Raw genomic sequence first — 12,516 nt, 5'->3', positions numbered from 1 at the left:
TCATGATTTTTAATGCAAACATAATTTGAAGTCATCAAAACAACAGGTGTTTTCTCCTCGAAATGCCCCTCTGTGTAACTGTCCTTTTTTTGTTATGTGAATACACTATAGCCCTCTTACTGCCAAGCTGACTGCCATCCAAAGCAATAAGTGCCAGCAGCATAGCAACTCATTTATTTTGTGGCCCAGAGACATACCGCACAGCCCTGATCCTGATTACACATCATCAAAGATGAGTTCTCCAACAATTAGATTATGTTTTTGAGCTTGAATAAAATCGACATGCCCGCTGCTGCAGTGCTCCTCTGAAACGACTAATTGAAAAGACTTTGGAGTTTTATAATGGTTTAATACAACAATTGGCATTTTCTTCAGGTTGACCTCAATCATCAGAGTAGGACTACAGTATACACTGCATTTAATTACCTACAGTGAAATTTGATTATCAGAAAATATGGCGCATATCAAGTGATTTCCTGCCTTAAGTAATATTGTTCTGTATAGTTAGAGTTGGAGAAAGATGACATGAGAACTTCAGTCAAGACAAAAGACACTAGCTAATGAGACTGGTTAGTGATTCAAATTTATGGAAATTTTATTAATTACAGACACCTATCTTTCATCTGTACCATTTGGTGGTGAAGTAATTAAAACCAACAATGACTGTTCCAGCAGTGGGGGGAAAAAAAAGCAAACAAGATCAAAGAATGTGGAGCAGTCAGAAGAAAGTCCTGCGTATAGTGAACGGGGCCTGGCCGCGGGCAACGGGGCCTCATTAACGTCAGACTTTGTTGATCATCAATTAACCTGCTTTGTTTTGCTTCTGATTTGAAACTTGCATAACACTATTTTTCCTCTGCTCTTCAGTGATTGAGGTTTCTGGCTGGAGGTGACCAAGACACATCATAAGTGTTCCCCCGTGTCACGGAGCGATAGCTTTTGATTGGTTGATTGGAAAGGCCAACTGAGCCAGTGGCATTAACTGGCCTCAGTGCATAATAGCTAAGAGAACATCATTTTTTTTATGCTTGAATATTCAGGTCCATAATCTGCCACTGAGCTGAATGTCCCCTGAGCCTATATAAAAATGTGTACGTTTCGTTCTCGTGTACACAATTTTACACATTTCTACAGTAAACTGAAAATTAAAGCAAACAATGTTTGAGGCAACTGAAACTTTTTACAATATGTAGATGTTTGATTTATGTTTTTTTTTTTTTTTTTTTGCAGTTCTTTCGGTATCTTTCACATTTTTATGTTGGATCATAATTTTAATTTTTGTCTTCTTTGTGTTAAAGTATGACTGAAGACTTTTCTGATCTGAGCTCTGGCACACATGAAAGGTCACAGAGGGTTTGACCATGTTCAGAGCAACCGCTGATCAAGATATCCAAGTTGTTTAATTGACTTAAACCCTAAAGTCAGGATTACCACTTAATACAGAGGAGTAGATCACAAAATTTGGCTGCTGACAAAGAACCAGCAGGAGACCCTGTTATATGGACAACAAACGGATGGCCAGTCTTAACTTTTATTATGAGCAGCGGAGGTCATATTTAAAATGAGAGATTAGCTGCTCATCACAATATTGCTGGATTATCAACTACCTGCAATGAAAGCAACCCCTGGATGTGGGTCGATAAGAGTTTGACTGCATTTCGAATTAATTTTCCTCAGCTTAGAAAGCCAGACTCCTATCTTGTTATTGATCGCAGTGTTAATCCATAACCAAGCTCATCCTTTCCCCATGGAACGAGGAGGGAAATATAAAACGATCAGTGCAAGGACTCTTGACTCTATAAAACCTGGAGCAGACTTAGATGTGATTAGAGTTCATTATTTAAGAATGCATTTCCAGACTATTGTTTCACTCGTCAGTACATTTTGTATTGATCTGGATGTGTTTATTGTCCTTTTTACAATTTTATACAAACATTTCTTCTGCTCTGTATTCCTTTGGTTTGGGTTGTGTTTATACATGACAGCTGATTGATTTCCCCGACAGCAGGAACACTTCACACCTCAGCTCCTTTCTCTGTTTGTCTTTTCCAACAGTGGGACCTCCACTGTGGATGAAATTTAGCCCTGACCTCTGACCTTTGGGTTCAATGTTTGTCTACAGTCCAGTGACCAAAAACAACTCCTGGATTGCTGTAAATGTCAGTGCAGTGGCGTCTCCGCCCTCTCCCCTGTGAACCATAGGGCTGCACTCAACCTGCACTAATAGGACATTTTCATGAGAGCTCCATTATCAGCTGTGCTGTATTTGCTGTAGTTGATATCTCAGACTTCTTCCTGATAAAGCTTCTGTAAACTGTAAATCTGTCACCAAACAAACAATCAAGTGTCTGCATTTTTACACTTTATAAACTTTCTGGAAACCTTAAGCTTGGTAGCACCTTATATTATAATAAAATATAAAAATGAAATGGGACTTATTTAATCATTTACATCTTATTTTGGAAACAGACATTTAGATCTATAAATATTGCTTATAGAGTTCAGGATGAGCTGCTGGAAGTGACCCATTTAGCACACAAAGCAGCTGGTAGCATCTATCATAAGACTCAGTTATAATAGATTGTAATTCATGTTCTGAAGACACTGGTTGTAATGCATCCCATTTTGAAGCACTTTGGCTCGCCCTTCCCCCACCCATAAACACACACGCTCCCTTTCTCTCCTCTCCGGGCCTCCCGAGGTTGGTGTCTCTGCGTTAGGACTCTATTGTTGCCTACTGCTGGATAATGCCCTTATTAATTGTACCTCTTTGTAAGGTGTCAGCTGTAGCCTCAGATTGAGATGGATGGATCTCTGGAGTCTGCTCCCTGGCCCTCCACAGACGCTCTATCTCTGCACACCACACAGATGCAATAGTGAGTGCTGCCACGCTGACTAAAAGCTGAGATAAAAAAATAAAAAAAAGCAGGCATTTTTAATGATTCTACCAAAAAAGCAAACCTGCTTCCAAACTGAAGACCTAGTGCTAATGTGAGCTTGCATGTGGTGAGTTTTAATTATGGCAATATCTGAGTGACCAATCCATAGCAATGATTAAATATCTTTTTTTATTGATTATTTTAGTGTTTTTTTTGCAGAAATACTCCTTAATTAGGTGGATTGAAGCCTCAGTGAGATCAACAGCATTAACATCAAATCCTTTTCCTCTCGTTAAAGGAAACAGAGTCAATTTAATTAATGCATATTAATCCCCACTGATGCTCATTTTAGCTTTGAATAAAAAAAGCATGGCAGTGTGGGTGTCACATTCATCCATTTAAAAAAAATTATATATTTTATCATTGATTTGAAATGTTTCACAAGTGTCAGATATTTTGATTGAACTGTGAGGGGATTATCTGTAGATACGATAATCGATCATTTTACCTATTGGATTTTTGTTTGTTTGTTTGTTTACTTGTTAATGTTGTTTAAATTAGAGAAGACCCCAGTTCAATAATGTAGCTTATCATCATCTCCAAATTCTCAAAGCTCTTAAGGTTCCTAGTCAAATTTAGGGGACTAACTACCTATGCATTTTTTTTTTAATCCTTGATTAGAAGAATGCAAGTTTAACTTTAAAATGTGATTTTGAATGTTTAGATTTTAAAAAATGTAATATGTTAATACCAACACAATGCTTTGTTGAGAATTTGAATATTCATTTTGTCCACATCTCGCACTCTACCTTCTGTTCCGCTGATTCTGACCGGCTTCATTGTGTGTTTGAAAGTCCCCTGCTGTTAGCTCTCTTAACACGGCTCTATGAATGTCAGTGGACGCCACTTTAACCTACTCAAACATCATGATCACACCGTTAACCAGGGTTGTTGCGGTTCTAACAATGAGATGATCTTAAACCTCTGGTTCACTGTATTATAATAATTTACCAGAACAAACTAACAGCACAGGACGTCTGCAGTGTTTCACCACTCACTATAAGGGGACTTCTATTTCATCGTCGCGACTGAATTCACCACTTTGCATAATTTCACAGATGTTCAGTTTTCAGTTCAATTTTTAATGCAAAACAACGTCTTCCTTTCTGTGACTGCTTTTACCTGTGTGCTCTTGAGAAAGGCACATCATGCCCACACAGCCCCATTCAAGCTGTTATTTGGTTCTTTCCAGTTAATAAAACAATTTCAAGTTAATATTTCCTTTTTATTGTCAAATGCTGTGTTTATTATAGCCACATATTTGAAAAGCTAAAAGAAAAAGGTTTCCAAACAGAATCTTTTTATGTCCTTCCTATGATGAACAAATTCCTTAACATACTGTTGTAGCACATTGTCTATAGTTGTTCTCAGAAATGACACAGTAGCTGCACAAGCTGAGGACTGAAGTAGCAGAGAGGAGGGGAAAAAAGTATAGATGAGAAAATGGAGATCCACTCCCTTCAGATCCCATTTAGAGAGGCCCTGCACATTTTTAAAGTGTCAATTGTTTTTGTCTCTTGAAGTGTAGATGGAATGTTTGAATTCCAGTATTAACTGTAGTGCCTGCTGAGTTAAATTATGGTCCCTGGGCTGTGGGGTGGGAGTAATCAATAAGAATACACGAGGCAGTGTGTAATGTGTCTGCTCCTAGCAGCAGGGACACTGTCCCCCTTACCCTGTCCCCCAGCAGGTTAGATAAATATGATACTGAAACAGGGCACACTGGATTATATGATATCAATGTAGAATCAGGGAAGTGCTATTACACTCCCCTAGCCCACTGCGAGTACTATTGACAAGGTTGGCTTTGAACACGGTAGTGTACTGCTCTCTCTCTCTCTCTCTCTCTCTCTCTCTCTCTTCTGTTTCCTCTCTTTTTTCCTCTTGTTCTCTTTCTCTCTGCATAATGTGAAGAACCACAGGAGCGACTGGATCTATATGTCACTTGGCTTTGATTAAAATCGCTATTTTATGCTTGTGTTCTGAAGCCGTGTTTACTGCAGCTACGAGTTAATACGAAGGGCGTGTTGTGGTCATAATTTGTAAATGTCCAGATTTTGTTTTACTTTATTTATTTATTGCATAAACCAACCGGTAACATAATGTAGAACTGGATCTTTTCCCTTTTGTTATGTTGACTCTGTTACATGTCCAACCAGTTATGTGGAAGCTGTTGTTTGGCTGCTTACTAGTTGCTCATACAGTAACCTCATATCACTGATCTACTCAGACTATTGATTACTCTCTCTCCTCAGCAGAAAGGATCAAACTTGGCATGTCTAAAAGGCCATTATCAGCATCCACTTCAGATAACCTTCTATAACCTGATACAGCCCGTCTCACAGGTCACAACCTCCCCATCGTCTCCAGCCACCCCCCCATCATTAGCATTTTTGTGTTAAATGACATACAGGTAAAAAAAAAAAAAACTGCCGTGTTGATGTCTCACATGTGAGTAATAGATGTTGCTGCATAACATCTCCTGCAAAATGTCACGCTTCTGCTTCATCAAGTAGACTTCAGCTTAAAAGTCAATGCACCGTCTGAAAAACTGTTAAAGATGAATTCATTTCTCCAAATTCAATGTAATGTACTGTAGGTGTACTGTCAGCTCCTAAATATCACTTCCGTGAGCATTTTACTAGGAAAAAACACTGATAGCAGACAGAGAAATTTAATTAAAGGTTTAGAACAGAAACCCTCAGTCTTCATTTGTACACTTCATTTAGACAATCAGTCGTTCCTTTATTTCAATTAAGCCCCTAATAAGTGTGACAGGGTCTCGATTGGTAGCACTGTTACACTTTCCCAAAGTGCATTTTGCATTCTGAGAGGAATCTAAATATTAAAGCATTTTTAGGCCAGGTATTAGTGACATCACAGTTGCTTTTACACAAAAGATTTGGCAGAAGCTGATTAGCATAAGGTCAGAGTCAAGCTCCTGATGGAAGTTTTGCAGCATCTCTGTCTCTTAGCAACACTCGTTCTCTCTTGGTATCTGCTGAATTGACTGGCCCTTAGCATTCATCTTTCACCAAGAAAATTCATAATGAAATGCCACCCGGCAACCTACATCTGTCGCCGACAGCCAACCCTCACTTCCCTCTTGTTTGCTGTACTTTTACACTGAAATTGATAAACCAGCACATTGTTTGATGGCACAGAAGATGAGCATTTCACTGCTATGTGTTCATTCTTGTTCAGATTTGCAGGGACTTTGATTTAAAGGGGTGTAAACATGTTTATTAAGAATTGTGCTAAGATTAGAGGCAAATTAGCAGGTAATTGGAGACACCTGCTAAACAAAAGGAAGGATGGAGAGGTGGTGGTGTGGATAGTGATAAAGGAAGAGACCGGGCTTCTGGGCTGGCCTCTACCCATTTATTGGTGGGAAGGCATTTAAAAAGAATGGATTTGGTATGTTGAGAAAATGACTTTTGCACTCCTCCATGGTGACAGGATCCTGCCAAAAGATGTTAATAGAGGGTCAAATCATGGACAATAGTATCCATCACTGCTTTCACAACTGCCTCTATTCTCCAAACTGAGCGCTTTCTCTGGTTAAAAGAAGAAATGTGCTCCAATTACTGTTTTTGGCAAAGGCAGCCAGCCATAAACTATACTGTAATTACAGCTCTGATGAGGATTTCTATCATCTTGGCCGCTTTGGACACACGTGGTCTTTGCCCAGCACGTTGAAACTTTCTGTGAAAGGTCGGAGCCATAAACATTTATCAGCCACTCCTTCATATCATCTTTTTTTTTTTTAAAGAACTGCTTCTTCTATGTCGAACTCGTCAACAACATCCAAGTCATGACAGGTGCTGGGCGGACATTAAACCTGCTGTTTTCTGTGTCCAAGTCCGTCCTGTTTCACGACTCATTTCCAGGCAGAATCTGGCTCTGAGGAAACTGTGTCTGTGCACTGGGAATTATTTCAGCTCTCCCTGCTGTTGCACCCAGATACACATGCACTCTTAAACTCGCCCATGTCACCGCAATACTGGAAAATAATAATAATAATAATAATAATAATAATAGAAAGGAATGGAAACAGGTCGCGTTCGCCTGGAGATGTTAGATTCAGTCAGAAATGTGATTAGTAAATATGTAGGCTACAAAAACAAACCAGCAAAATGAAGCTGTTACACCTGGATGAATCATATATGTGACGAGCTACGGAATTTAATTAACAAAAAAGGTATCTTCTGTGTTTTTTTTAACAAATGACAACACGTGGACTATTATAACAGCGCCTATTTTTAATCTTGACCTATTTTGCAAGAAATCGCTGAATGTCCTTTGAACATTCCCTCAACGTAGTTATTAATTGGTCTGTTTTATTCATCTATGTATTTATTTTTGATATCTATGATGCTCATGTAGCACAGCCTAAGACGGTGGACTCCTGGAAACCCTGTGCGCCATGGCGCACCGCGTCCCCAGTGAACAGAGAGGGCTTCCTCTCCTCCTCACTTCCCACGCTGCTGCTCTCCACTGCCACAGATTGTCCACCTCTGTCGCCCCGCGGCTTTAGTGCCTTCAACATACCCAAATGACTAACAGCAACCTTTAACGGCAACTTAATATGTCCCCCCAGACTCATGCAAAGCTGTGTAAAACTGCACTTGCGTGGTAAGTTGTAAATAACACACCTTTTTTATGTGAAGCCTATCGCTTGATCCATGTGTGTGACAGACAGAAGTTGCTCTATCTGTCCATCTCCGGATCACGGACACACCAAAAGAGGTCTAATTTCTGAGACATTCAGCTGGGATATGTCTCAATTGGGCCTGAGATCAGAGGCTGTGATTGTCTATTGGTTTAGATGGGGTTGCTCAGACCAATTCTGGGAACTTTTATTGCAATCTACAGATTGTAATGATGGAGAGCCCTCGATGTGGCAGCGCTGATTACATCAGCCAGCCTCCGTGTCCACCTTTCATCTAATGTATTTATTCTTTCTGTGCGAGCTTCGACTATACAGCTTCTATACGTCTTTGGTTTTCTTCATATAGAGATGGACTCTCCATTACTGGCGGCAAGATTTTAATTTTTTCATTTAATGATTAATTAGAAAACAGACTAAGTTCGTTCGTTTGTTTACACTATGTTAAAATACATTTCTTACTTCCGGTTGGCCGCTTCAAGCACTAATGAGTTGCAGAGACTTCCTCCCTGAGAGGAGACTCCTCCTCACCCGTTTACTAAATAATGTTTCCATGCAAAGTTACTGCAATAGAAAATACTACTAGTATAACATTCGCATTACAAATGTTACTAAAGTTATGAATAATGTTCTTAAAGCAACTAAAAGTGAAAGTCATGCCTGTGAATGGTATATTATTATATTCTATAGGTCTACTATCTCACTGGATTATTATGCATTAGCCCAGTGCAGCATTCTACTGTTGTAATACTGCTGTTATAAAATTATTGTATATTACTATTGGATTGTTTAGTCTAAAACAATGTATTTTGTTAATAAACTCTTAAACTGTAAAGTACTTACTGTAGTAACTTAAGATGCCAGATAAATGCAGTTTTATTACTTGTAAAAGGGTGAAAGCATAAAGTAGAATTGAATGAATATACTCAGGTAATGCAAAGGTAATTAAGAATTAAGTACTTAAGTAACTTGTACTTGGTCTGTAAATGTGCTGCTTTATGCAGCCAGAACCACACTGCATTGCACTTTTACTGCATAATGTTGTACATCACTGCATGAAACTGTTCTTATGTTTCATATCCTCTTTTGCTTCTTTTGCTTCTTTTGCTAGTCACTGCCAACATCGCTGGATTCCAGCAGACTTACTCTCTGAATAGTTTTCCAGAGCAGAGATGGGAGAGGTAATCAGATCTCACAAATTAATAAGAAAACACACTGCAAAGTCAAAGCACAGAAGTACTACCAGTAAAAGTACTCATTAAGTAGAATGGGTGACTGCACTGTTTCATTACTATCAACTGGATATTAGTACTGATACACTGACAGTGATGCAGCTGGGTAGTTCAGTTTATACCAGTGAAGCATACAGTATCATGTAAACTAATCTTCACAGGCGAGTAACTGTAAAATTAATATAGTTGTCTAAATGTATAAGCTAGCATGATATAGAAATATAGTACTTGAGTTACTTTGCACCACTGCAGCTGACTGGAAATCAGACTCATCTGTCTCCAGGTTGCGATCTGCATCAGCATGTGATTCCCAGCGTGTTCTTAGGAGAACCGGCTCTGTGACATATGGAGATGCTCGCCGCCGCAGCCACACCTGGCCGACTCTCTCCTCTCTCTGTACAGATGATATCACAGCGCTAACTGCGACAAGATTCCCACAAGGCTCTCCTTTACAGTGAAGCATGTCATCTGACCGTGTCGCCCAGCTAAACCCAAATATTGTGCATCGTTGGTAAAGAAAGGTCAGACAACTTGTGAGTCGGGTATTACAGGTTGTGTTCTCTAATTAAGTATTCATAAAGCAGCAGTGGGAGCACAGTATAGGTTTACATGACAGTGGTGGTTCCCCCTCGCCCCATATGTAATGCTTGGCTTTCTCCCCACGGGCAGACAGGCCATCAGTCCTAGTGTACTTCCAGCAATGATATCAAAAAGGTTTTTTGGTCAAGCCAAAGAGAGGTCACTCTAATAATACCCAAGGTCAGTGGTGGGAGCCAGCAAGTCTCCCAGTCATTATTCATTTGTTCACAAAGTTAATGACAGTTGCAGGGGAACGAGAACTTGGAGCCAGTAGCCATGTGATGTCACTAACACATGCCAGGGGATTAGGAGGGCAGGCAGAGGACAAGGAGTGTGGATTATACAAGGGGGAAAAAAAGCCACCTTTACTGCTCCATCACCCAGCTCTTCATGTTTACTGCTGGAGTTATGACAAATACATGGAGAGATCACTGAATCATGACAAGTGGATGATACTGAAACAAACACATCAAAGAAACGCTGTAGTAGTAATAATAAGAGTTTTATTTATTCAGCTTGAATGTTCTGTTGAAAGATATTTCACATGTTTAACGCCCTCACCTTGAAGAGAGAACATGCTGCTAAGCCAGTCTCCATCATTCATTTACAGCCTTTTGGTAAATGACAAAATATTGTGGATGTTTTTATGGTGAGAGGTGATCCAACGATTTCAGCCTCTCTAATTTACTTCCCTTTAACAAATGACAGTGTTTCATAGTCACCACATTATACGTGATGTTGTAGTGAAGCACAGAGACAACACTGGCAGGAAAACTGGAGCCTGTGGCTTTCACACAGAGAGAATGAACAATGAGCACACCTTATTCAGTCATTGGGCAGGCAGCGCACAGTGAACAATGAACCCCTCCCTCCTGTCTAGCACCATGTCTGATAATGACCACATCCACCGCCGCTGATAGCGCTCCTCTTTTATGACCTACATGTGCATAAATACGGCTCAAATAAAACATCCAGGAAGGGTTTTGAGCATTTGGTGAGCTGTGCACAAGTAGCAACAGACACTGTATTTTTCTTTCTGTAAATAGCCATATGTTGCATATCTACCTACAGTACTGTACCCACCACGAAGTGAAACTGTATGGTTTTGTTTCCTGCACCAAAAACGCACCTTATGTTTCATCTAAATAACAATTAGCCAAAGCCTTTGTTGCAGATCAGCTGTTAAAAGAGTGCTGTCTTGTTCCTTCAGTTACATCTGCTAAAGAATAACCTGCATTTTGTCAAATGCAGGAATCTGCCTTTTTGGCCTTTGTCTCAGCAGCTAACATGTAGTGGATCCCCTGTTTGAGCATAAGGTCAGAGTATAAATATGAACTGCATTTTGCATTACTTTCAGATGAGTGAAGCTGTCAGACTAATAATATGAGCTTTCAGTCCTACTTTCTGCCACTTATCCCCCATTCTAGGACCAAGGGGTCATGTGAAAATTGAAAATGACAGTCAAAGCAGCATGTTGAACAGGCTGATTGGACCGCGCTGTCATCGTCCAGATCAGAGCTCTTTAACACCAGGCCTATCAGACGCCTTCCTCTGTGGAAGCCACTGGATCCCAGTAAGAAAAATAAAATGCTTTTGAAGGAAAGAAAATATCACTAAACCAAAAATTGTTGGTGTACTGGAAACCGAGAATCAAAACAGCCCCACAGATTATAAAAGCGGTCTACACAACAAACTGAAAACGATTCCACTAATTAACAAGAAAGGCAAAGTTTTAATCAGTTGTCTAAAAAACTTAACGGCAAAAACAAAAGCATCAGAGTTCACTGAGGGGCTTCTCTCTCCGACAGGATTCAGCTCTCGTTTCCAGTTTCAGCTGAATGAAGTCCGGTGGTTTTCCTTTGTGGCCGTTTGAATGAAAATGTTTGTATCACCTGTTTTGCAGATGATTTAATGAGCGCACAATGCTGTCACATGAAAGAATTTTTTTACTCCATCGAAAGCATTCCCTGTCAATTTATATTTTGTTTCATATGCAGCATTGCATGAAGCTCTGTCGCAAGCAATCAGCTCTCTGTCAGCCATTCAGATGATAATAAATCACGTCACTACCACTTCTACTTGGGTCCATCTTTGAAACAGAGGAAGAATGAAATATTTTTGTCAGGTGGGAGAAAAACTTATGATCCTTTTATGTCCTGCTGAGAACCCTTGAAAATAATAATACACCACAGCAGAAACACATGAACGACTGAAAGGCACTGATTGTTATAAATCAGATGGGATTTGCATATTTTGCCTCCCTAACAGGAAGCAGGCAAAATAAATCACATGACTAATGGAGAAAAAAAAAAGGTTACAAAACACACTGAGAAGTTAGGGTTCACAATAAGACAGATATGTTTCTCCAGAATTCACCTGTGATTGAAAATGTGAGGATATGGAGGTAAAAGCTTCTTGGAAAAAAAAAATCATTTTTTTAAATTCTCATATCTGAAAGACTCATAATTTGAAAAAGTCAAATAATGATATAGTTATCATTTGTATATTTGACCTTTGTTCACCTCCCCTTCAGTTCACTTCTCTCTAATGTAATCAGTGAACAAATTTACTTTTACCAGTAAAGTACACTGAAGCTCACCATCAAATCATCCTGGTCCTTGCTTAGTCGGTTAACTTAGGCATCAAAGTGTCAAATCTTGTTTGTCTTTGCTTTGGTGTGAGTTGTGGCTTGCTGTGAAGTGAAGAAGACATTGTCAGACTTGTTGTTAGTTTATCATTGTGAACTGTGCTAGAATATTAATACTATTACATCATGTAGAAGAAGTAGCCAGACTAGAGTCATGTCAGTTCTGGGGTTTTCCTGGACTGCACTGACAAGGGTTATAAGAAAGCTTAAACATCAACTGTCCCAACAGCCTTGAGATGCAAACATCCAGACTTGAAGGAAAAATTCCCAGTGTTGGTTTTTGTCCTGAGCTGTGATTGGTTGAAACAGCTTGACTCAACACTTGGACAAAATTTCCTACAACATGTCTACTGGGGCTTTGCTTTGCAGCAGACTGCTCTGTGTCATCATACATGTCTGGTGTGTGTGTGTGTGTGTGTGTGTGTGTGTGTGTGTAAGAGAGAGAGAGGG

General features: G+C 39.6%; 1 long non-coding RNA gene across 2 annotated transcripts in view; it reads left to right on the top strand.

The window, feature by feature from the left end:
* Positions 1 to 12,476, top strand: part of LOC109968015 (uncharacterized) — a 101,742-nt gene extending 89,266 nt beyond the window's left edge. For both annotated transcript variants that reach the window (XR_002276036.1, XR_002276035.1), the window contains 2 exons: positions 8,720 to 8,789; positions 9,124 to 12,476. This is a non-coding gene — a long non-coding RNA (uncharacterized LOC109968015). The remainder of the gene's footprint in view (positions 1 to 8,719; positions 8,790 to 9,123) is intronic.
* Positions 12,477 to 12,516: the final 40 nt, after the last annotated feature.

Source organism: Monopterus albus, unplaced genomic scaffold (genome assembly GCF_001952655.1).
Source record: "Monopterus albus unplaced genomic scaffold, M_albus_1.0 scaffold5.1, whole genome shotgun sequence".
In the NCBI taxonomy this organism is placed as follows: domain Eukaryota; kingdom Metazoa; phylum Chordata; class Actinopteri; order Synbranchiformes; family Synbranchidae; genus Monopterus; species Monopterus albus.
This window is presented reverse-complemented; position numbering and strand designations above follow the sequence as displayed.